Source organism: Natator depressus, chromosome 6, assembly GCF_965152275.1.
Source record: "Natator depressus isolate rNatDep1 chromosome 6, rNatDep2.hap1, whole genome shotgun sequence".
Taxonomy (NCBI): Eukaryota; Metazoa; Chordata; order Testudines; family Cheloniidae; genus Natator; species Natator depressus.
This window is the reverse complement of record NC_134239.1, coordinates 21,730,922-21,756,347: the sequence shown is the minus strand read 5'-3', so window position 1 is coordinate 21,756,347 and position 25,426 is coordinate 21,730,922. Positions and strand designations below refer to the sequence as shown.

At 43.8% G+C, this 25,426-nt stretch overlaps 1 protein-coding gene across 4 annotated transcripts in view; it reads right to left on the bottom strand.

The window, feature by feature from the left end:
* The window catches only part of RASSF7 (Ras association domain family member 7), a 122,806-nt gene that overhangs the window by 65,983 nt on the left and 31,397 nt on the right, over nt 1–25,426 (bottom strand). The window contains exon 3 of one of the 4 annotated variants that reach the window (XM_074954742.1): nt 15,518–15,683. The exons of 2 other annotated variants lie outside the window; for them this stretch is intronic. The gene's annotated coding sequence lies outside the window, so the exon portion shown is untranslated. Of the gene's footprint in view, nt 1–7,306; nt 7,630–15,517; nt 15,684–25,426 lie in introns of those variants that run through there. One more of the 4 variants, XM_074954741.1, reaches the window with a different exon arrangement.

The following is a 25,426-nucleotide window of genomic DNA, read 5'->3' as shown; positions in this document are numbered from 1 at the left end:
ACCTCATGGTGTCAATTATTTTAAACAAAGCTCAGCTCCAGATTTCTCTCCAAGCTTGGTTGCACCTATTTTGGGTGCCTAGTCTGAGGTTCTTGAAAGGGACCTGATTTTCAGCACTTTCTGAAATCCAGGTCCTTTAAGTGGGGAACCTAAAATTTGAGGCACCCAAAAACCACTAGTCGTTTAAGAATCTTGAGTTAGTTTTTCCTCTCCCTCAAGAAGCCACTGCCACCTCCCTTCTGTCAAGATGGGGGAGTGAGCCACCTACCTCAGTGACTCAGCAGAACCTAGCACAATCAATACCTGCTAAGAGGGTGGGGTGTTTCAAGCAAACACGGTCAGCCTGCTACAATCACCCATTGTGGAACTAACTACTCCCAAGAACATTTGGAACCAGGGCCAACAGGTCCCTGTAGGGCTAATCTGCACACACAAGTTTCAGGGAACCAGCAGAGACCCTTGTGTAGACACTGTTAAAAGGGTTTAGCTGCACCTGTAAGGTGATCCTGTCTACACACAAGCTTGCAGCGTATGGACACACTTGTATTGGCTTAGTTTGCCCTCATGATTTATAGAAGCAAGTTCAAGCAATATAAGCCAAGTTTAAACACAGATAGGAGGGTTCACAAAGTTGCATGCTTTTTAAAAAAAACCCAAAAAACCAAAAGATAATTATACAGGTACAGCCCCTAGCGTGCCCGCAGTTCTACCAGTACATAATAGATGGTTTACATCATTAAAGCCTATTTTGTTTTCTGAACCAGCATAAGATATCCTTGTAGAAATACTTTTATACTGGTAGAATTGCCTCTATGCTAGGGAAGGATTTCCACTAACTATGCTGCTATAGTTACGTTGCAAAACTTCCTAGTGTAGATAAGCCCAGAGGCAATGGGGAAAATCAGAACAACAATGCAGAATAAAAATACCAAGAACAGCAGAAAAATGGAACTTAATGCTAAAAAGTGAACTCAGTCTGCTATCTGGTCATCTAAGGCCTTTGCATGTCACATCCGAGACTCTGAAGTTCATTGTGCTAAACCAAAAGGAGGCAGAACAACATAACCGAAAGAGCACTGGGCACTGCATCCTCAGATCATTCAATCAAATACTGTGCTGGATCCATTGTGCCAGGTAGCCAGAGCCAATTGCCAGAAGATTTGGACACAACCAGCAAGTTCTGCAGTAGATTTTCATATTGCAAGTTTTTTTTACCCAAGCCATCTGCAGATATTTAGGAACATATACATTTCTTAGGACTTAGGAGGAGCTGTGGGTTGCTATTTGCCTGGAGATCTGGATTTAAATCTTCAGTCTCCACATACATGAACATTGTGTGTCCGTTCTGAACAACCACTCACTCCTCTTCCCCATGCACAAGACATACAAGGGAAGCACAGGGCAGGACTGAAGTGTATTTACAGTTGGTAAGGAAGCCTCAATTCTCTCAGTCATGTTAAGCATGGGCTCAAGGCATCCAATTAGTAAGTAGGGCTAGTTTCACATAAATTTGTTAATAAGGGAGGAAAAAAGATTTTAGTAAAACCTACACTTACCAAAAAAAAAAAAAAAAAAGGCAGCTGAAAGGTCAACAAGATGATATGCTCAGAGATAAGACAGGGGTTATTTTAAAGACATCCCAGAGGAGCCCATGATATCTGTGACAGAGAGAGCAGCACTGCAAAGCACAGTGAAGGATTCCTGGAATTCCAGCAGGCAAAAGGTCTTCAAATAAGTGAAATCTGAGGCCTCCCACCATGTCTTACAAAATTGCCCTGCACACCCCTACCCTCTGGGAGTCATGCCTTTTCATTAATGGGATGAGAAACACTGCTACATAACCAGGGCAAGTGGGTTTAAGAGAGAACCTTCTACCCTCCATACCCGTCCAATAAAGCTTTCAAGATACACGCACACACAATTTCCATCCAGCCCCCATTTTCCTTGTACAAGTGACTGTGTGTAGCCTTCTTTAGGGACATCCCCAGTACCCCACTGAGGATTCCAAGTACGGTGACTTGAATTTTCCTGGAACAAGGAGGAAACATGAATGGAAGTGTGCACAACCCAGTGTTCCTCTGCTGACAGCTCAAGGTGTCAAGCCACTGCAAGTTATGACTGCACAAACAATTTTCTTCAGAGGTTACCACACTAGGACCACCAAAGTTCTCTTATCCCAGAGCTTACTGGCATCACAGAATCCTGTAGCATTCGTGCTAGGAGTCTGCTGTGTTATCAGAGGGAGTGGTGAAAGTTACATCTTGTCAGAGATGCCTCTTTGGATCATTTCCATGAACACATCAAAACCTTCAGTACATCCTTCTCCCTCCCCAACTGTATCCATGCAAACTCATTTCTGATAAGTCCTTCCCACCCTTTTGGGACATGCTATCAATCACTCTCCTTCCCACCTCACTCCAAACACCACACTATAAGCTTGATTCTCAGAAGTGCCAGCACCCAAAATTCAAATGGCAGTTAAGGGAAGTGGAGTTCTCAGTGCCTCTGAGGATCAGCTGCTCCAGGCAGGTCTACATTTCATCGGCACCACTGTAGTGCTTTAATGAAGATGCTCTATGCCAACAGAAGAGAGCTCTCCCGTCAGTATAGTTAATCCACCTCCGCGAGAGGTGGTAGCTCTGTCAGCGGGAGAAGCTCTTCTGGTGACAGAGTGCTGTCTACACCAGCGCTTAGATCAGTATAACTTTGTCACTTCGGAGAGTGGATCTTTCACCCCCCAAGCGACCTAGTTATACTGATTTAATTCTGTACTGTAGAACTGCCCTGTCTCTAACACTATTGCACGGACAATGAACCAGAGTTAAAACCAGCTCCCCAAACTGACCAGAGCAAGGATACTGGTGGTTACTTCTAGCAGGTGATAACTGAGCTTGTTTATGCTGCCAAACACACTTACTTTGTTCCAGTGAAGTGCTCAAGGCTAAGTGGCCTCCTCTATGTCCCTATAACAGTATCCTATCAAAGGGCAGCTCCTTCCCCCACCAGCCTACCGCTGTTTTTTGTAACTATAAGCAACAGTCACAAGGCAAGGGAAATTAAAAGGCAAGTTTATTCCTATTGAAACATGTTATGGACTAAGGATGAAAAAACATGATGAGCGTAATCATACTGTGCAGAAGGAAAGAATCGGAATGATGCAAACACGGACACTGGCCAATTTCTATTAAACTTCGCCCCCACTCAAGACTCTCTCTGGTCCCAAGAGCTCCTCCTAGGCAATGTGTACTTGAGAGATTTGGAGAAACCTCAATGCTTACACCTTTCCTTGAACAGGCAGTAACAGGAAAAGGATCATATAGAAGACACCAGCCTTTTTCTAGGGCTACTCCGGCCATGCCAGCTTCAGTTCATCCACCCCCCCTGCCGAACATGCCTTCCACCAGCCAGCAAGCCCATCCTCTGCTCAACTCAGGGTGGCCCCCACAACAGCCCAGCCCGGCACCCAGCTCAAACAGGGAATTTTTCATCTCTGTTACTGTAGAGATGGAGATGCTGTATGGAGATCATTCCAGCACCCAGCTGGAACCCTCCTACATCAGACTGATAGCACTCTGGTGCTCCAACTAAAGCCTCCAAGACAGACAAAAATACAGTGCTTCCACTTGAACTCATGTGCAGTGTTTAAGGGATTTATCATTTATAATAGAATATCATCACTCAAGATGACACAGACAAACCTAAAATGATTTTTTATTCATCCCACATGCCTTTGCTGCTCCAATTCAAGTCCAGCTGCACTGGGGGGGGGGGGGGGAGCCTAAGCTGGCTCATAACATTAAACAGCACAAGGACAAGCACAAAGTAGCTTTTAGAGTAGCAGCCGTGTTAGTCTGTATCCGCAAAAAGAAAAGGAGTACTTGTGGCACCTTAGAGACTAACCAATTTATTTGAGCATAAGCTTTCGTGAGCTACAGTTCACTTCATCGGATGCATTTTTGAGAGTAGCTTTTGCCACTGCTGTGCAGATGGTAAATGGGCTTAGAACCTTGCCAATGCCAGGAGGGTCATGGCTAGGACAGTTTGCACAGCTCACCAAGTCGTTTTATCCTGAGCTGTCATTAAAAGATTTCAATTTTTATGGGAGCTGCATTACTGCGCCTGAAGCTGACAAACAAATCACGGGATCTCAGGATTTGGATCTTTTCTCCCCCCCCCCACCCCCCACCCCCTTTTTTTTTTTTTTTATAACACCAGTGAAGCTGGCCTCGCTAAGAGGTTATTTCACTTCAAAGGAAAAAAATAATGGCATTTGCGCATTTATACTCTGCCCACTTGAATTTTCAAATAAAATGAAAACCTACCATTTCTCTGGAGGGACTGACTGCTCCCAATTTATTTCTCAAGTGCCCAAGGCTAATCCCAGCAGGTACCACCTATTTCTTATTTTCAGGGAAGTGCAATGCAGCGGGGACACAGAAACTAACTCACCTACTTCACATTCCTAAATTAAATTACAATGCAAGCTTTCTGGAGAGGACAGTGTTTTACTGCATGTTTGTACAGCACCTAGCACATCCTTATTGTTGCCACTGGGCACTACCACAGAATATTACACCTGCTTATCTACCAGTAAAGATTTATGATCAGTTTGAGTTTGTTTATTCATTTAAGATGAAAGACTGAAGGAAACATATAAAGATATTAATTTCATAAAGCAAAAGTATTTCTACTAGGATCTACACACATTAGTGACTATTATTAGGACCCTACAAGGACTTACGTGCTTAGCTTTACAGAACTACTCAAGGTAGTACAGTTAAACACAGACGTAACCGTTTTCCAGGATCAGGGTTTTTGTGTTATGATAGTAATTAACCCCATTGTTCTACCTGCTGTACATAGTAAAAGACTGTCCCTGCCCCAAAGAATTTACAATCTAAATAGATCAGCCAGACAAAAAGAATGAAGAAAAGCAGCATTATTATTCTGATTTTACATACGGTGGATCTGAGGCATAGACAGATTAAGCGTCTTGCTCAATGTCATACAGGGCATCTGTGGCAGAGCCAGCAATTAACCCAGATCTGCTGAGTCCTAATCTAGTACCATAACCACAAGGCTATTCTTCCTCCCCAAAAGCTTTTATAAGTGCCTAGCAGACCAACCACTTTAATACTCACTTTTGGACACCTGACATGTCAGGTCTTCATCTTAAGCATAAGTTAAACCCATTAAATTGGCAATGGCAATGGTTTAAAAAACACCCTCAATTATATGATAAACCACACCAAAATATGAACTTTTTCAAAACTGGGACAGAGCTACTGAAACGTAGGTTATTGTTCAGACTAAGATCAGACAGTGTGATCATGGGTGTGGATAAAGGGTCTGGAGAGCCCATAGTCAGATGGATGATGAACAAAGCTTTTACATTTCTATAGCACCTTTCATCTGGGAAAATCAAGAGCACTTTACAAATGTTAATTAGAATCTAACTAGCAACCTGGGAAATAGCTCAGTATTATGCCCATTTGACAGACAAAGACTGAGGCAAAGAAGGTAGGACTATGGAAGTTCTTGTTCATATAAGTGACTTAAAAGTCTAAGCTCTTGTTATCAGGGATATCTTGTGGCAAATTTACAGAGCAAGGAGTACCATTGGTTTCTATATTAAAATAATAATATTTGCAATTTTATTTTCTAGTCCATTTCTTCTGCAGTCTGACATTGTTTGCTTTTATTTTTTTACTGCAACTGCATGCTAAACAGAAGTTCTCATTGAGTTGTCCACACTGACACCCTGGTTCTCCTCCTGAGGGGTTACAATTAATTTAGAATACAAGGTGCAGGAGTAATTCAGATTAGTCCTTCCACTGTGCTTTACTTTGTATTTGCCCACGTACGTCAAAGGATTTGTCAACAGTCATCGAGCGAGTCAGCGTCAGAACTGGGATCAGAACCCAGGGGACTGCCTGGGACAATAAGGAGCAGAATAGAAGGGAATCAGGACAAGCCCCATAGCAGGGCTCGTAGAACAGGTACAATGGCATGCTGTAGTGTGGCTTAATGGAAAGAGCCATTGAAGAAGGTAAATGGATACAGCTTCAGGGGGCCATTTCACCTCTCACTGCAGATTTTACAGTACCTGTATTAGGCTGCACTGGTCTCACCTTCTCCCCAATATTTCTGCTATTACTGCTCTCTCTGGCATTGGAGTGAAATAGTAACGGAAGGAAAAGAGATCTGTCGTTCACCAAAAACCACAACAGGTCCACTTAAGGCACATAAGAAGTGTTTAAACCCTCCATGCAGAAGTTATGTCATAAAACGGTATTGGTTTTATCTTAACAACTAGCTGTGAGACAACTGAAAATCCTGTTGCCCAAGAGAGGGTAAATACAATTACCTACACAACAAAAGCTAAACCTGCGGCAACCGGTGCCACTTGTACCCATTCCGGGGTGGCACAAAATCTCCTGAATGTCAGAGATAGTGACAATTGGCTGTCTTGGGGCACAGAGCCAGCACATACAATGGAATTATTCATTTGTTAGGTCTGCCAATGGTACAATCTTCTATTCACGCATCAACCCTGAGTGACTGGCGGGGGGAGCACACAGCTGGCTAGACAGCAAGTAAAAGGTTAAATACATGTGAGCCAAACACAAGGTGTAGCATCCATGTCTCTGAGCCGCAGCTGATTATGCCACATGCAAATCGCTTCAGACAGACAATCCACTGCATTAAATGTGGGTGGGTGGCTGTTGTTGATGTCTTAATTCCCACCCTGGGCTTTAATTTCAACACTGATTGTATTTAAAGCTCTTCTTAGGCTAGGCTGAGAACTTTTTAGTACTTATAGAAGAATAAATGAATTTCCTCCTCCACCACCCCACCCCCAAGCCGTGTCCCTCTCTCCTCTGCCTTAAGAAGAATAAACCAGAAACTCCAGATAATCTGATTTCACAGCAGGCTGCACTTCCATCTAAAAACAGTCCAGGAGATGAAACGGGACTTAGACCTCAAAGAGTGGCATGTGGGGAGCGGAATGAGCCGCACACAAGAAGGCAGGCCAGGTGAAAAGCCCACAGAGAATTTTTTTTTTAAACATAAAGTATTTTAAAGAAAGAAAGAGCTAAAGGAGGTTTCCTCCGGGGAGGAGAAAATAATGGAGCAGGTTGCCAGGGGGCCACAGGAGAAAGCAGAGGGACAGTCATTGCACGAAGGGGCCGGAGGCAAAGGAGGGACGCTGGGTGGATGTGGGCTGCGCCCTGGCGGGGGAGACAGGACAGGAAAGCAGGGAGGCGAGCGGGGGCACCGATCGCCGAGCAGCAGCTGCACCTACCTGGCTGAATTTCCTCTCCCAGAAGCCGGGACAGACGCAGCAAAGCAAATCCTCTTGGCAGAGCACCTCACCCAGCCCGCAGGAGCAGCGCCTCCTCCCCGCGCGCACACACACACACAGCTCAGGCGGCTGCGGCTGCTCTCCGCTCCCCTTTGCAAACTTGTTTGCGGGGAGCTCGGGCCCGATCCTCTTCCGGCGCCTCCAAGCCGCGGTGGCGGGGGGCAGCGGCCCGATCCTCTCCCGACGCGCGTCAGCGGCGATCGCCGGAGCCCAGGCGGCGGCGGCGGCGTCTCCAGCAGCAACTCCTCGCTGCCAAGGTCTGAGCAACCTGCAGCCTCCCTCTGCACGGCGCGGCCCCGCCCCCCGGCCCGGCCCGGCCCCGCCCCCTGCCCTGCCAGGGCTCGCAGGTGTGGGCAGGGATCTGTGTAAAGCCGGGGGCTTATGCTGCTGGCCCAGACTCCTCAGCCAGCCCCTCAGCTGAGCACCCCCCCCACCCCCACTCGCTGGGTCAAATTCCCACCCCACTCCAATTTTGGCCACATGCCCCTATCTTTAAAAGCCCCCCCCCACTCCCCAAAAAGCCACAGATCCAAGCTCTGGGGTGTTCCAAATCCAGATCCTATTCCTTATCCTGTGGCTTAGTCCCCTCACTAAAAAAAGCCTGGGATTTTAAGGTCCCCTCCTGCACTTTTCAAATGTCTTACTTTTCTACACTCAAATCTGGGCGGGGGGCTGATCTGCATTCCCCTCAAGTCAACGGGTGGCCTTCCATTGAGAAAGTCTCTTTCCCACCATTACCATTGTCACCCATGGCAAAATGTGCGGATGATACAAAATTACTCAAATAGCTAAATCCAAAGCAAATTGCCAAGCGTTACAAAGGGATCTCACAAAACTGGGTGGCTGAGCAACAAAATGGCAGATGGAATTCAATGCTTGTAAGTGCATGTTGAAAAACATAATCCTAACTATACATACAAAATCATGGGGGTCTAAATCAACTGTTACCACTCAAGAAATAGATCTTGGAGGCACTGTGTGGATAGTTCTCTGCAAACATCTGCTACATGTGCAGTGGCAGTCAAAAACCTCACAAGGTTAGGGACCATTAGAAAAAGGATATATCATAAACAGTGTATCATAATGCCTCTATAATAATCCATGGGACAGCCACATATGAATCCTGAGTGCAGTTCTGGTTGTCCCATCTTGAATTGAATACAGAGAAGGGCAGCAAAAATTATTAGGGGGATGGAACATCTCCCATATGAGGAGAGATTTCCAAGTTGAAAATTCCCAATCTTTTAAAAGAGATGACTAAGGGGAGAGATGATAAAGGTCTTAAAAAATATGAATGGTGTGGAGAAAAAGTGTTATTTACTCCTTCTCATAACACAAGAACCATGGGTCACACAATAAAACGAATAGGCAGCAGGTTTAAAACAAAGATAAGGAAGTATTTCTTCACATAATATGCAGAGTCAACCTGTAAAACTCGTCGCCAGGGGATGTTGTGAAGGCCAAAAGTATAGCTGGGTTCAAAAAAGAACTAGATAAGTTCATGGAGGACTGGCCCAACAATGGTTATTAGACAAAATGGTCAGGGACGCAACCCCATGCTCTGGGTGTCCCTAGCCTCTGACTGCTGGGCTAGATAGGTGGACCACTGCTCTGACCCACTGTGGCCATTTGTATGTTCTTATCAGAAATTCTGACCTGTCCCCTCCTCATCTCTATCCCCCTCCTCTGAATTTTGCTTCTATTCTTTTGTTATCTTAATAATTTTTCTTTATAAACAAACTGTAAATTGTGTAATACAAATAACTGATTCATATCAAACTGGTCAAAATGATCTGGACAAACTGGAGAAACAGTGTGAAGTAAATAGGATGAAATTCAATAAGGACAAATACAAAGTCCTCCACTTAGGAAGGAACAATCCATTGCAAACAGACAAAATGGGAAATGACTACCTAGGAAAGAGTACTGTGGAAAGGGATCTGGGGGGCATAGTGGACCACAAGCTAAATATGAGTCAATAGTGTGACTGTTGCTACAAAAAGCAAACATCCTTCTGGGATGTATGAGCAGGAGTGTTGTAAGCAAGACATGAGAAGTAATTCTTCCACTCTACTCCACGCTGATTAGGCCTCAACAGTAGTAGTATGTCCAGTTCTGGGTGCCACATTTCAGGAAAGATGTGGGCAAATTGGAGAAAGTCCAGAGAAGAGCAACAAAAATGATTAAAGGTCTAGAAAACATGACCTCCAAGGGAAGATTGAAAAAATTGGGTTTGTTTAGTCTGGAGAAGAGAAGACTGAGAGGGGACATCATAAAAGTTTTCAAGTACATAAAAGCTTGTTACAAGGAGGATGGAGAAAAATTGTTCTCCTTAAACTCTGAAGATAGGATAAGAAGCAATGGGCTTAAATTGCAGCAAGAGCTGTCTAGGTTGGACATTAGGAAAAACGTCCTGTCCTGGAATACATTTAGGGAGGTTGTGGAATCTCCATCATTGGAGATTTTTAAGAGCAGTCTAGACAAGGATGTCAAGGATGGTCTAAATCAGGGGTTGGTAACCTTTCAGAAGTAGTGTGCCAACTCTTCATTTATTCACTCTAATTTAAGGTTTCGTGTGCCAGTAATACATTTTAATGTTTTTAGAAGGTCTCTTTCTATAAGTCTATAATATATAACTAAACTATTTTTGTATGTAAAGTAAATAAGGTTTTTAAAATGTTTAAGAATGCAGAGCCCCCCAGATTGGTGGCCAGGACCCGGGCAGTGTGAGTGCCACTGCAAATCAGCTTGCTTACCCCTGGTCTAAACAATACTTAGCCCTGCCATGAGTGCAGGGGACTGGACTAGATGACCTCTCGAGGTCCCTTCAAGTCCTATGCTAATATGATTTTAGCCATTCATATTATATATGTACTGAAATGTTTAATGTATAGCTAAGGTTAGCTAGCACATGGTTAATACATTATGAGAAGTTTATATACCATTTATAATGTTTGTTTTTCTGTGTATTTTAAAGTTTAATAAAAAGTTAATAGAAAAAATACTGACCTGTCATGGAAAGCGTTATTTATCCTACATATCTTAAATCACCTCCTGTTATTTGTTCATTGCAGGGCCTTTGTTCCACCTCATCTCCCACCTCAGGGGATGGGGGGGAGGGTTGAGAAGAGCTATGTGGAACCATAAAGAAATCCTAGACCAGCCCACATTCCCCTACTTCTGGGTTTCACTCCAAAACTGAAAATTCAGACTATGTTTGTGAACCACAGCAAACCTGGGCCACTTTACGGTTTCCAAGTACAAACTGACCATTCCAGTTTCCTGTCGCAGACAAAGCAGTTTGCCGTTGCACTACCAACTGCTTCGTGAAGGCTTAAGAGAGCTCCATGTAAGCTCAAAAGCTTGTCTCTCTCACCAGAAGAAGTTGGTCCAATAAAAGACATTACCTCACCTACCTTGTCTCTCTAATATCTGGGACTGACAAGGCTACAACACTGCTTAAAACTTCCTCAGCTTCCAGGGCTGTAAAGCTAGCACCTTTTATGAGCACACCACATTTCAATTTAAAAAACAAATCCCTTTCTAGTCAAAGTTAAGTGGCACACCAGCTCCTCCGTTAAAACAATACATAAAGAGCAATGTGAATACAATGCTGTTGTTCATTACAAAGTGCTGAAGGTTTATTTCACTTTTCAAAGTTAGTATTATAGACCAGTTGTTTTGGAACTAAAACTCAGCACCCACTTACAGCTAAGTACAGAAATCAATTATGAGGCCACCTTCTTCTCCTCCAATGCTAAATCTATGCAGTGCTAGTATCAAGGGCCCAGTCCTGCAGTGTAACCATAAATCTCCTCAGTTAGCATTTCAAAGTCAAGAAATATTCTCTGATGTTTTACTCCTGGTGAATCTTCCTCTGCTTTCTATGTCACAGTATTGCTGGCCATCCACTTTCATTGACTAATAATAGTAACTTTTTAAAAGCCTAAAGAAATCCCACGGTTCAGATCCTTCAAGGCCATAAAAGGTTAATGGTTCTTTAAACAAAGCAGCTCTAGGACAATGGCAGAGATAATACACACACAGAGAACTCAAGCTCAGGGCCTCATTGGCAACCAGGTGACACAGTAATTGAAGCTGATATGACCACACAAGGGGGGAGTGCTCTGCTGTAATCCAAGCTGCACCTGTAAGAAAACAACCTGTTACACCATTTGAGCTGCTGCCAGCTAATCAGCTGGTACTTTCACCAAGTGCACCTGGAGTCCTTATGGGTCCCGTGCTGCTTACTTTTAAGTCAGTTGGAAGACTTCCAATATGAGCACAGGAATTGCCGTACAGGATTTGAATGACTCTATCTAGACAAGTATTCTGTCTCTGCCAGTGGCCTGTACCAGCTGCTTCAGAGGAAAGTGTAAGAAACCCTCCAGTAGGTGGTTATAGCATAATCTGTCTTCAAACAAAGTTTTCTCCTAAACTCCATAGTTGAGGGGCTGGCTTGTGCCCATAAACTGACTGATTTATATCCCTCCCAAACTCTCTTTTTCAGCCTTGCTACTACAACTCTGGATGTTCTTTTTATCCATAAAAATATCCAATCCTTTTTGAAATCCTGTTACGCTCTTGGGAGCAATGACATCTTGTGACAATGAGTTCCACAGGCTATTTGCGTGGACAAAGCATTTCTTTGTCGATTTTAAAATTGCATTGACTTCAGTAGTGCAGAACCAGGCCATATATTTTTATTCAACTTCTTCCTTCATCCTCCCCTCTCTGTATCAAAGCAGTTTGTACTCAAAGATTGCAGGACTGGGCCCATGATCAGCTGAGAATTATCTCAATGTGAGAGTGAGCTAGTTTTAGATTGTTCAGACTCCACATGGCTCATGTAGGCATATGGGAAAGTTTTCTATCAGCACTGTTCAGAGAAGCAGCTCAAATGTTCCACAAACCAGGGTTACAAAACGTCATTCTGATCATATCACAGCGGCTTATAAGATTCCAGATTCCTTAATTACAGACTTTAGTCTGTGAATTTTAAGGGAAATCCCTACAGCATGTTGATTTGGATTATTACTGAGTAAAAAAGCCAACAGGGAGTTACTATCAAGCACAGCAAGATAAACTTGCTTCATAAAAATAATTAAAAGCCTGTGTTTTTCCAACGATAGGGCTGTGCCATAAAACTGTCACCTTTCTTCGCAGAGATCTACATGGGGTTTGAGAAAATAATCTCTGTTTAGAGAGGAACTGCCTGGAATGAAATGTGCCTACGTGATGTTTTCTAAACTCCAATCATCTGCCAAAGCCGTTAAGGATTAGAGCTTTAAAAGATCTGAGACCTGACTAAAGGACTGTGGGGCAGGCCCTTCATTTCAGGTATTTTGCAGTCTACCCACTACAAACTTAACAAACATGATACGAGGAGAAAAGGAGGTTTGGGAACATACAGGTGCCTCCCAGCAAGGTGAAGGGCTATAGTAGTGTTTAGAAGGTCCCTGGTGCTGTGGATGTTATAGTTTCTCCTCACCATTTTCTCACTCAGAAGACCCATTTCTTCCATGAGGCCCACAACATAAATATCAGTATCTACATAGAATATCTACCTACAATCTAAATATCTTCTCCGTGGGCCAGATTCTGAACCGCTTCCTCCTGGGGATTCATACCTGATTCCACAAATCAATGGAGCTACTTGAGAGTAAGGTACTACTCAATGGGTGCAAGTGTATCAGACTCTGATCCTCTATGTATCTGTTAGGCCCTGATCCTGCCAAGGCTTATGTGCACATGCTTAGTATTAAGCATCTGAATCATCTCATCAAAGTCAGTGGTTTTGATGAGATTACTGTCACATGTTTAACATGAAGCATGACTAAGTCTTTGCAGCTTTGGGATCCAAGATTGTTAAATCTCCAGGAAAGGTACAGTGCCAAATTCATTATCTGATTTTAGCAAACAATAGATTACAAAAAATAATCCAAAACTCATCTCCCCCCACCCTGCGCCAAAGATACTTTGCATTTGATTCGCCACTAAATTACTTTATTTTGGTACAACTGCAATGGAATAACACCAGTATGACATTAGAGAAATGCAGGGATGGACCAGGCCCTTTGTTACTAAACAGCATGGGCTGGATTCTCTATTGTGGGCCAACAATTTGCTGCTGGGGAAGCGTCGGAGTTAATTGCCAGCACTCTGATTCTGTGCCACCCTGCCAGCATTTGTTAGAGCAGCGAGCGGAGGACCAGCATAGCATTATGAAGCATCTCTGACACATCCTTCCCCTTCCCCATCCCTTGCTGGACAGTGGGGGACAGCTACCTCAGGAGCTTTACAGCAGCAGGGGGAATTCCACAAGGGGAATTCTCCACTGGCTATTTACAACTGACAGAAGTTCCATCTGTGACACCTGAGAAGTGCAAAGGGCGTGGAGTTCAACAGAGAATCTGGGGTCGTGTGTCATTAACTGGAACATATACACTTTCTATGTGTTTTTCTATTCTCCGAAAGGTTTTTGTGGTGCGTTTCTATTTTGAGATTACTGGCGAAAGGATAGTATTCACGCTGGATCCTAGTTATTGTGGCGGTTGTTCTGCGACGGGTTACAGGACTGTTGGGCTGCATTACATTATTATACTTACATATGTATTGCTTTATACTTGGCTAGAATACTTTGTATCTTGTTGGGTGAGCTGTGTCAGACTTACAGTGTCCCTTGGGGTTTGTAAGTGATGCAATAGGTTAGTATATTCCTGTCACCCAGCAGCTTTAATTGATTTTTTTAATTAATTTTGTTGTTGTTTTGGATTACTATTTATTATTATTCATTATTTGTGAAGAGCAGATAACGCATCTGTCACAGTATAAGACAGTCCACTGCCCTGGAGAGTTTACAATCTAGAAGAAACAGAAGTGTATCCGCCTCGTCCGCCTCCCCCCACACACAAAAAAGACTATTCTGATAAGATTTATATCTTGGTTTTTGTTTGGACTCACTTGGACGATTTTGATCAGAACCAAACTAAATGGTCTGAGGTATGGTAGACTTCTTCAATTTTAAAAAAAAACAAAAAACAAACAAGAACCAAAAGAGATTTAAAATCTAAAGGAGGTCAGTGTGATACCTTATAGGATCCATAAAATAAAAACATACCAGTTTCAGGATCAAAATGGTCCTTTAGTCCCCAATCCTATGAACATTTATGCACATGAGTACCTCTACGCATATGAGCGATTCCACTGAACTTGGAAGCAGATGTGTTATTGAGACTATCCACTGAGACGGGTTTCAAATGTTAACTGTATTTACCACTGTCTTTATGTTCAACAACTATTTTGGAGAGACAAGGTGGGTGAGGTCATATCTTTAATTGGACCAACTTCTGTTGGTGAGACAAGCTTTTGAGATACGCAGAGCTCTTCCACAGGCCTGGGAAAGGTACTCAGGGCTTGTCCTCATGTACAGTGCTACAGTAGGTGCAGCTGCACTGGTGCAACTGATGAAACTCTCCCCTTGACATAGCGCTGTCTACCCAGGGGGCTAGGTCGGCATAACTACATCGCTCAGGGATGTGAATCTTTCACACCCCTGAGCTACGTAGTTATACCAACAGAGGTCTATAGACATGGCCAGACTATATCTCCCATAATGCACCATGGCTAGGGACTCCCATGATGGACTGCCTCCCTTCTCCAACTGTGGAGACCACAGTGCATCATGGGAGATGTAGTCCAACAATGCGGGATCCCTGTCTATAAAGGAGAATGGGAGTTGGAGGCACCCGAACTACAGTCTCCATGAGTCACCACACCAGTATTTCCAAAGCAAATATTTTGGAATTTGAATTTCTGCCAAAATTGAAGTTTTCCATGGGGAAAAAAACCACTTCTCACCCAACTCTACAATTAAGCACTGTGGGTCTGATTTTCAGGATGTGCTAAGCAGCTTCAGCACCCTCTGATCGCAAGTGGTGCAGTGTATGCTCAGTACTTGTGAAAAATCAGGCTCTCTGCAGTGCCCAAAGTTTATCACTAAATGTGTCTATTGCCTCTTGACCAACCAACCAGTGCAGCCTGGTGAAGGAGCTGGAGCTTATATTTCAGTTTTGAGTAGGGTGCCCTGTTTATATAATGCACACTGCACTATTCATTCCTTTTTTCCTCTTATAGAGGATTTTTCCTTACCTTGGGAGTATACCTCTTGACCTGCTGATGCTCCTGGAGTTTCTGAGTCACAGTTCTTTCCTGACTCAGCAGCTATATTTCATGTACTGCAGAGAAATTACACAGCACACTGGCTTCCTGGCTCAGCACATGAAAGGGCATGTTCTCAAGAGGAGGTTTTCCCGCCCTAGAAAAGATAGGAAATACTAGAATCCAAGTGTTCCCAAAGAAGCATTTGCATCAACAGACAAAAAGAATCACTTTCTCAGCCTAAGAGGTCATGTACTATGTTGGGGTGAAATTTCTCCATGAAGAGAAGCCCACCTAAGAGCTGTAACCTGACACCAGAAGTGAGGATGGGCGACCTTGGGTCTTGCAATAAATAAACCATACCATGTAAGTGTGTGACAGGCTGCCTTAAAGGCAGACAAGTGCAATCTGGGAAGTATAACCCAGGTAACCACAATGTTACACAGCTGCTCGGTACCCTCGAGGACTGATCCGTTTTGTTTCACTGTGGGCCATGCTGTGAATCCATGGTTAATGTCTTTATTTATAGGCTTTTTGGAGTCATTTGAGCACCACAGTATCTGAGGAATTGGCGCCTGACCTACTGAAGCCTCACCGTAAGCTCTGCCCAGTTTAAAAGTTTCAGTTCTGCTGACTTTGCTGGAGATCAGGGCCCTGATTGGCATCACTGGACAAGAAGTGGCAGGAATAACACATGCTGTTTTGTTTTTCAGAAAGTACTTTCTGATTGATAGACAACGCATCGTGCAGAATATTTCAGTAGTGCCATCATTCAATATCGGTAGCGCTCATCGCCTACTGAGAGCCAGACTCACAGTCACTGTGAAGGTGGAGAAAAAGGCGCTGTGTATGGTGAACAGAAGGCACCAACTGGTAGCTTTCAACGAGGCAATCCTGAAGGAAAACATTTCTAGGGAAGATTGGAGCCTCCTGGACGACTGCGATGACGATTATGAGAACTTCAGTAAGAGACTGAAACGTTGTGTGAAATCAGCTGAGCGTGAAAGACCAAGAAGAGCTAGCGGAAGAATCTTGGAGAATACAAAGACTTTATTGGAGAAGAGGAGGAAAATGAAAAGAAATGGCAGTGACAGGCTTGAGTACTCCCTTCTCTGCAAGCTCATACGAATGAAGTTGAAGGAAGACTTCGAGAAATTTCGAACCGAAAAGCTCCTAAAGGCTGCTGAAGATCGTAAAAGTCTTGAAAAATTCAAACAGGAACTGGCATTGTACAGGTCATCATTATCAGCTTTGGAGAACAGGGACGGAAAATCAGTAACTGATCGAACAGAGATGGAGACAATTTGCAGGGATTTCTACACCCAGCTGTTTGCATCCCGTATAGATGTCCCAATGCCATCACTTCAACAAACCAATGAACACATACTCCCGGTTCTCATCAGCGAAGTCCGTCACGCAGTCCATCAAATGAAAGAGGGGAAGGCTCCAGGCAAGGACGGTCTGACAGCAGAAGTGCTTAAGGAGGGAGGTCAGAAAGTTTGGAAAGCTCTCGCCCAAAGGTTCAGCCAGAAGATACCGTCCAGTTGGAAAGAGTCCAATACCATCTTGCTGCATAAGAAAGGCGATCGAGAAAATCTAAAGAACTAGCGCCCGATCTGCCTGCTTTTGCATATCTATAAGTTGTTCACTAAAATAATAACAAATCAACTGTCGCGAAACCTGGATGAACAGCAACCTAGAGAGCAGGCCGGCTTTCGAAGGAATTACAGCAGAATAGACCACATCTTCACTCTAAACCAACTACTAGAGCGTTCAAGGGAAAACTAGTTCCCTTTGTGCATTGCCTTTGTGAATTATGAGAAGGCGTTCGACAGCGTAGAGACTAACACTGTTCTTGAAGCTCTTTCAGAACAGGGCATCAGCGCGAAATATATCACATTACTAAAGGAAGCAAACTCTGGCTGCAGCACAGACATATTGCTGTTCAATACTCCCCTCCGAATCCCCATCGAGAAAGGTGTGAAACGAGGAGATACACTTTCACCAAAACTATTCACAGCCTGTCTTGAATTGGTTTTTCGACACGCAAACTTGAAAGATGGGATTAATATCAACGGCGAGCGGCTAAACCATCTCAGGTTTGCAGATGATATTGTGCTGATAGCCAAAAATACAGCCCAGCTTGAGAGAATGCTTAAATAACTGAACGCGAAAAGTAGTCAAGTCGGATTAAAAATGAACCGGTCAAAAACAAAATACATGAGATCAGATGTTCTGCCAAGAACCCAAATTACTCTTGGAGGAGAGCAGATCCAAGAGGTTGATAAATACGTTTATTTGGGCCAGGAAGTCAATATGCGCCACGATCAGAAAGGCAAATTGTCACGCAGAAAAAAAGCTGGATGGTGCGCATTCAATGACATCAAGGACATCCTCCAAGGAAAGATCAGCAAAACAACTTGTGCGAATCTTTTTAACTCGACCATGCTTCCAGCAATGTTATATGGCAGCGAAACATGGTCGCTGACAAAGATTGAAGAACATCAACTGTTTGTCACACAGAGGGCGATGGAACGAATATTTCTGGGCATTTCGCTCCGCAATCACATCCCCAATGAAATAATTAGCCAGCAGTCTGGAGTGCGAGACGTTGTTGTTGAAAGCAGGCTCAGCAAAATGCGGTGGGTGGGACATGTGGCCCGACTCCGGGACAACAGATGGACCGCAGCTATATCCGAGTGGTATCTGCGAGAACAGAAACGGCCATGCCGTCGGCCTCCAAAAAGGTGGGATGACTTCCTAACAAGGAGATATGGACAAGCATGGTGAAGGATGGCCAGAGCGAGAGAAGATTGGAAGACGTGTTGTGATCGGCTCAGTCTCAACTGATGAAAGACCGACAGTCTAAGCAGTTTTGTTTTTCATTAGGACAGATGGGCTCTTACATTTTCCCAATTATTCCCCACACTGAAAGGCCATGCAGTGAGCTGACTCGTCTTTCTATATGAGGAGAACTGGATATGCCTTCTTCTGTAACACAACCCTGCTACCCCTGGGTTCTTTGTCAGCAGTGTCAGACACCTCCTATTGCTCCCAGTGGAGGCTGAGCATCCTGCCACCACACCGCGCACAGCCCGTGGCATGAAGGATTGACCACATGGCCCAAATTCTGATTCACCCACCATCCAGCTAGCGACCAGGTCAGAAACAGAGTGGCTTTTCTGTTTAAACCTGTACATTAATCAAACAAGCTCCTAGTCATCTGTAAAGTGCCGCTCTACTATAATTTTCCCCACATTGATCTGAATTACGTTATTTCCACAGAGAAGCTACACCAGTTAGGATGTTAATCGTGCAGTTTAAAAACCAGTGCTCTACAGATGTGCAATAAAGGTCTTGTAATTTTGATTGACTTAACTGAGGATCCAGTGACCACAAAAAAGTCATATTTCTGCACAAGACAAAACCTGGTGCCACTGACGTCATTCTCATTATTATTAGCATTGCAGTATCACCTAGAGAGGCTCCAACCAAGATCAGGGCCCCATTGTACGAGGTGCTATACTTTCATAAAGCAAGACAGTCCCTGCTCCAAAGAGTTTACAACCTAAATAGGCTAGACAGATATTATCATCCCCACTTTACATACGATGTACAGCGAGATTAAATGGCATGCTTAAGGTTATACAAGAAATCTGTGGCAGAGCCAGGAACTTATACCTGAACTCCCAAGAACCACTCCAGTTCCTCATCCATCCTTCCTAAGTCCTTAACAAAACTCCCATTGCCTTCAACGAAACAAGGATTTGGCTTCCTTTCCTCCTTCGAATCAATTTGTTTCACCTGCCTTCCAATGCTAACCTCCTTCACCTTGCCCTGTAATTGGATAGAGAGGACTCATTGAGGACTTAGGCTTCATGGAATTGTTAGAACTTTTAGAAAGTTTGAAGTCTGGTGACATTTTTCATGTTTCTCAAAACCAGCTTTCCCCCTAAATGAAAACTGTTCTCCCCTCCCCGAAGAGAAATTTAATTTAAAACCATTATGTTTTGTTTAACTAAGCAGCAGAGTGTGCTGTGAAAGATGCCACCTTGAAAGTAAGTGACCTTGTTTAAAAGTATTTCTTGCTCTGTTTCCAGGACAACCAGAGGAATGAAAAATAAAAAGTAATACAACATCAAAGCAGCTGGGAAGCTGTAATTTGTGAGAGCCAAACAGAGGTCAGGTCTCAGAGTCAAAGATTTTAAGACCAGAAGGGACCAGAATGATCAGCTAGTCTGATCTCCTGAACAACACAGACCAGAGAATTTCACCCTGTGACCCTTGTATTGAGCCCAATAACTTGTGTTTGGCAGAAGCCCATTTGCCAGAGAATCATCCAGTCTTGATATGAAGACTTCAACAGATGGAGAATTCACCACATCTCCAGGTCATTTGTTCCGATGGTCAATCACCTTCCCTATTAAAAACTTTGTGCATTATTTCTAACTTGAATTTGCCTGGCCTTAACTCCCAGCCTTTGGTTCTAGTTCTGCCTTTCTCCACCAGGTTATGTTCTTGTCTAAGGACAGAATTTCAAGATTCTAAAGCTGTGTGAGTTCTCCCATCCCTCGGGGGTACTTCAGGGCAGCCTGAGCATTTCATGTGACTTGAATGTGAACTGAGGGAGCTCAGCAGCATCTTGCAGGATCAGATCTTTACAGTGTAAGAGGCCTCCGATATTGAGACCCTGATCTTCTTATGTGTTTGTACAGCATCTTGTACCTATGGAGCTGTATCAATAATAACAACAGCTGACATTGCCATATGTAGCTGTCTTCCCCCTCCACTCCTATCATGTTGTTAATATTTATTGCATTACACCACTACCTGGGGCCCCAGCCAAGGATCATTGGCTCAATTGCACCAAGTGCTTTACAAACAGTCCCTGACACACAGAGCTCAAAATCAAGACCCAGTAGATAAATGAAACAGAGTAAAGGGAACTGGGGAAGAGGGAACAGTATGACCACATTTTTGTGTAATAAGTAGCACTCTGAGATTGCCACTGGTTTAATCATCTACTAATCCATTGCATCAGCTATTTACCTGAAATACCAGTTAGGGGACGGACCTGAGCGGCCAAATCCTAAACATATTGTGAATAAACACCTCAGAAGTTTGGATCAGCTTTGGTTCATCCCATTACAAGGAAAGGAGACAGCAAATACTAATACTAATATTTAATAAAAAATTAGATCTAGGTTTCAGGACTTCCCACCTGCAAAGTTTGCAGGTGAGGGGGTTATTTGGATTTAGAGCTTTGATTCAGGCTCTTGTCTATCTTTATTAGAACTCCCCACTGATGTCCCAGTCCCACCACCAGCAGTGAACTGAGCTGTGCGACATAGGGCAGAGTAGAGGTAGAAGAGGGCAAAAGGAGAGATAGTGGAAAAGGAGGTGAGATGAAGAAGCGAAGGTGAAGGGAAAGAAAAAAAGGAAGGAGTAGAGAAGGGGATATCAGACGAAACTCCAAGTACCACCAATGTTTATTTTTCACATGTATTGGCTACTATTTTATATATACAGTATATAATCGTCCCAGGAAGTAGCACCATTACTTATGTCGCTGGGTATGGGAATGCAAACAGTTATCGGTGTCTCTGCTTATAGGGAAGCCTGTGACCTGAGCCATCTGGATTTCTCAAGCATTTAGCAAATACAGTCACGCTAATTTAGTTAAGGTTTTCAAAGGATTCCAGGAAAAAGTTCTCTCCTTCCCAGGGGCACTGAAGCAGTGACCTCCTGACCCATCCTTTACTGTTAGGTTTAAAAGCAGCACTGCAGCTGTTAAAGTTTTTCTTACCACCTCAGTGATTCTGTGATGGGGACTAAAGCTACTGGGACCACGTACTGTTTATCTAGACCTGACCTTTCTCCTTTGAACATGGAGAAGCCTCTTCACTGCAGCACCACACAAGCCCAACCTTAGATACAGTCACTGACTGGCGCTCACTCCTTCCAAGTGTGTAAATATACCAGTGGCGTTGCTAATCTGTCCCCCACTGGGGGTCGGGCTTCCCAAGGGTGATCTGGTTTGTCTATCTTTCTGCAGAAGTAAAGGCATTTAACCTGCCATGGCTTGTCTATGAAACCTAACCCTCTACTCTCCTACTTTGATCTGGGGCTTCACTCAGCCTCCAGAAACAAACCTTTCACTTTTGAAAATATAACAGGCTAACAGGTTATCATCATCAGTCCCCCGACACAGGGTCCTTATGCCATGTAAATGTCCCATCCCCCAGCCTCCAGCTTTTTAACAATTTTAACTTTAGAGGAGGTGGGCTGAGTGTGGTTAGTGCACATCATTACCTGGCAATCACTGGTGGAGGCAATTTGAGATACCTCTCCTCATGGACCGAGGCCCCAATCCAGCAAAAGCACCTAAGCTTGTGTGTAACTTTAAGACTTAACTCCCATGTTGTGCCATGGTGGGACGACTTACACTTACGTGCTTAAAGTTAGATATGTGCTTGAGGCCTGAGTGTGGGAACTAATATATTCCTTGATTCTCCAAGGATGTAACTTTTGTATTTATTTACAGTGCAAAGTGCTACCAGTCAGAATTCTCCATCACACTAGGGGTTGTTTCACACACACTTCACACAAGTATGAAGGACAACCCACAGTGGAGAGTGAGGCCTGGGTGCCCAGAAAGAACCCACATGGAGTGGAAAGAAGGGAAAAGGTAGGATAGATGTGTCCAAGTGTGAACTCCCATTGCTAGGTTGTATGATTAGGATCAGCCACCAGTACTGACAAAGGAGAGTTTAATGAAACACAACTGCAGGTTGGGTCTTAAAGTACTTTATAATAAAGGAAGAATTCAGGCCTGGAGAATGGCTGGTGCTCCACAGTGGTACCTGGGCTGGGAAACACCAGGTAGATTCCCAGCCCTTAGCTTCCCAACTGTGTTGGCATGGGGGAGTAGCATGCTCAGGTCTTGAGGGAGAGCCTTGCGCTCATTCAGGATAATTGAAGAGTGCCACTGACAGGCTCTGAAGATCATCCTTAAAGGGGATAGCTGTATCTGGCAGGCAACCAACTGCAAAGCAAAGCTAACCCCTTAGGCCTGCACACAGTATCTGTCACATTTTGAATACCATAGCCAAGTATTCAGGGGTGGGGTGATAAACATGGAAAGGCTTTTGTGATGGGAATGTGTGGGACCCCAGGGTGTGGGAGGGGGAGAGAAACAGCAGGAATCTGAGTGGCCAATTAAATGTAGATCTGGGAGTAACTGTACACCTTGATGCATTGTTTCCCTATGATTAATTAGCTTTACGTATGTTTACACTTTGTCATTGTTCAAAGTTACATTTCACACATTTCTATAGCACAATCTCATTGTGGAAGACTTGGAGCAACACACCCCTGGCAATATTTTATTGCACTGGCAAACTTCTCCAGTAATGCTTACCCTTTTCACAGTGCTTTTACACCTTCATGATCTCAAACAGCTTCTACAAAGGAAGGGCAGTCTTATCCCCATTTTTACTGAGGGGGAACTGAAGGCACATAAAGGTAACAGAGCAAGTCTCTGGCAGAATTGGGGATAAAACCCAGGCCTCCTGACTCCCAAGCCTGAAATCTAGCCACTGGACCACACTGCCCTCTCCTGCAAGACTCCATTCTATGCTTTAGGTCAAACACAGGTTTACTCCACACACTAGGAGAATGAGGAACCTACTAGTGAAAAGAGACATTCCTTTTGTATTTTGCATGAACAACTCCAATTATCTATTTTAAAACATTACATTTTCCCCCTTGTATGACATCAGTAGGCATGCCCCAGCGAGCCACATTAATGAACCCCCTCCCCCATTCTTTATACTTTAGAAGTGTGGGTACTCTAGAAGTTGGAGCAGGGATCTGGCTATCAGAACTACTGTGTTCGCTTTCCCTACTCTGCCACCATCTGACATGGTGAGCTTCGTTTTCCCATCAGCAAGGGGTGGGTAGGGAGAATTAATTAACATTTGTAATGATGTTTAAGCTCCTTGAATGAAAGGGCAACGTAAGCATCAGGGATTTATGATTTAAGGGCAGAGGGTTACTATTAAAGAGCAAATGATTATTAACAACCTAGCAGGTAGAGTGGTCTGAGTCCGGAGCCATCTGATTGCTACATCTCTTGTTAGTTTTCCTTCCCTTCTTCCCCTCAAGTGGAAAGCTTTCCCACGCCAGCTGCTACACCCACTTGCTGGCAAAAGTCCAACTAGAATCTTTCAGCCGTGGGAGCTTGATGCCTTGTCCTTTACACAGACAACACTGGTTTGTCAACAGCATCAGCCAGCAAGGGAAGGAGCCAGGCAGGAAAACAATATAAAGGGAGTATCAGGGGGTAGCCATGTTAGTCTTTATCTGAAGAAGTGGGTTTTTTACTCACAAAAGCTCATGCCCAAATAAATCTGTTAGTCTTTAAGGTGCCACCAGACTCCTGTTGTTTTAATATAAAGGGGGGAGGACGCACATGGCCTTTCCACAACTTATGGGCAGGGATGAAGGAGAGGATTTTGTAGTCAGTGTCAGGCTTCAGACTTGCTCCATGAGAGGAAACAGATCTCTGAACACATCAGGGCAGATTCACCCTGCCCAAGCTCCGCAGGGAAAGCGGAGCAACAGATAGTTGCGGCTCCTTGATCTCAAACTGCCAGGCCCTGGTGTAAATTAAAGTTGCAGAGGAGAAGCTCTAACTTATGCCACCAACTTAAAGCCATTGGTGGCTCACAGTCATCCTGTGATCAACCACTACACCAGGTCTTTCTCCTCCTCTGTCACTTCCCACTGATACGTCCCCAGTTTATAGCAAAAATTCTTGTTGTTTGTCCCTAAATGCATGACTGTGTATTTTGCACTATTTAATTTCATCCCATTTCTATTACTCCAGTTTACAAGGTTGCCCAGATCTTCTTGTAGGATATTCCTATCCTCCTCTGTACTGGTAATATCGCCCAACTTTGTGCCATCTGCAAATTTGATTAGCACACTCCCACTTTTTGTGCCAAGATCAGTAATAAAAATGTTAAATAAGGCTGGTCCCAAGATCGATCCAGGAATGCCACTAATAACCTCCCTCCAACATAACAATTCACCTTTCAGTATGACCCATTGTAGTCTCCCCTTTAACCAGTTCCTTAATTCTCTCATATTAATCCCCATCTTCTCCATTTTAACTAACAATTTCCCATGTTGAACTGAATCAAATGCCTTACTGACATCCAGGTAGATTACATCTACTGCATGTCCTTTGTCTAAAAAATCAGTTATCTTCTCAAACAAGGAGATCAGGTTGGTCTGGCACAATCTACCTTTTTAGAACCATGTTTTTTTTTATCCCGATTACCATTAATCTCTATGTCCTTAACTACTTTCTCTTTCAAAGTTTGTTCCAAAACCTGACATACAACTGAGGTCGAACTAACAGGCCTGTATTTCCCTGGATCACTTCCCCCCGCCCCCCACCTTTTCTTAAAAAACAAGAACTATATTAGCAATTCTCCAATCACAGGGTACAACCCCCAAGTTTACAGATTCATTAAAAATCCTTGCTACTGAGTTTGCAATTTCATGTAATAATTCCTTTAACATTCTTGGATGGAGATTATCTGCTATGCCCCCTCCCACCCCATTTTTTTAGTCCCATTAAACTGTTTGAGTTTGACTTCCACCTCGGATGTGGTAATTTATACCTCCTCCTTCCTATTATCCACCCTGCCACTACTCCAAGCTCTTCCTTAGCCTCATTAAAAACTGAGGCAAAGTATTTGTTAGGTTTTGGGTCATGCCTAGATTATCTTTAAACTCCACCCCATTCTCAGTGTTTAGTGGTCTGTATCTCATACTGCAGGGTAATATTTGAGCAGTTGTATTGTTAGCCTCTATGTCTGGGTAAGTCAC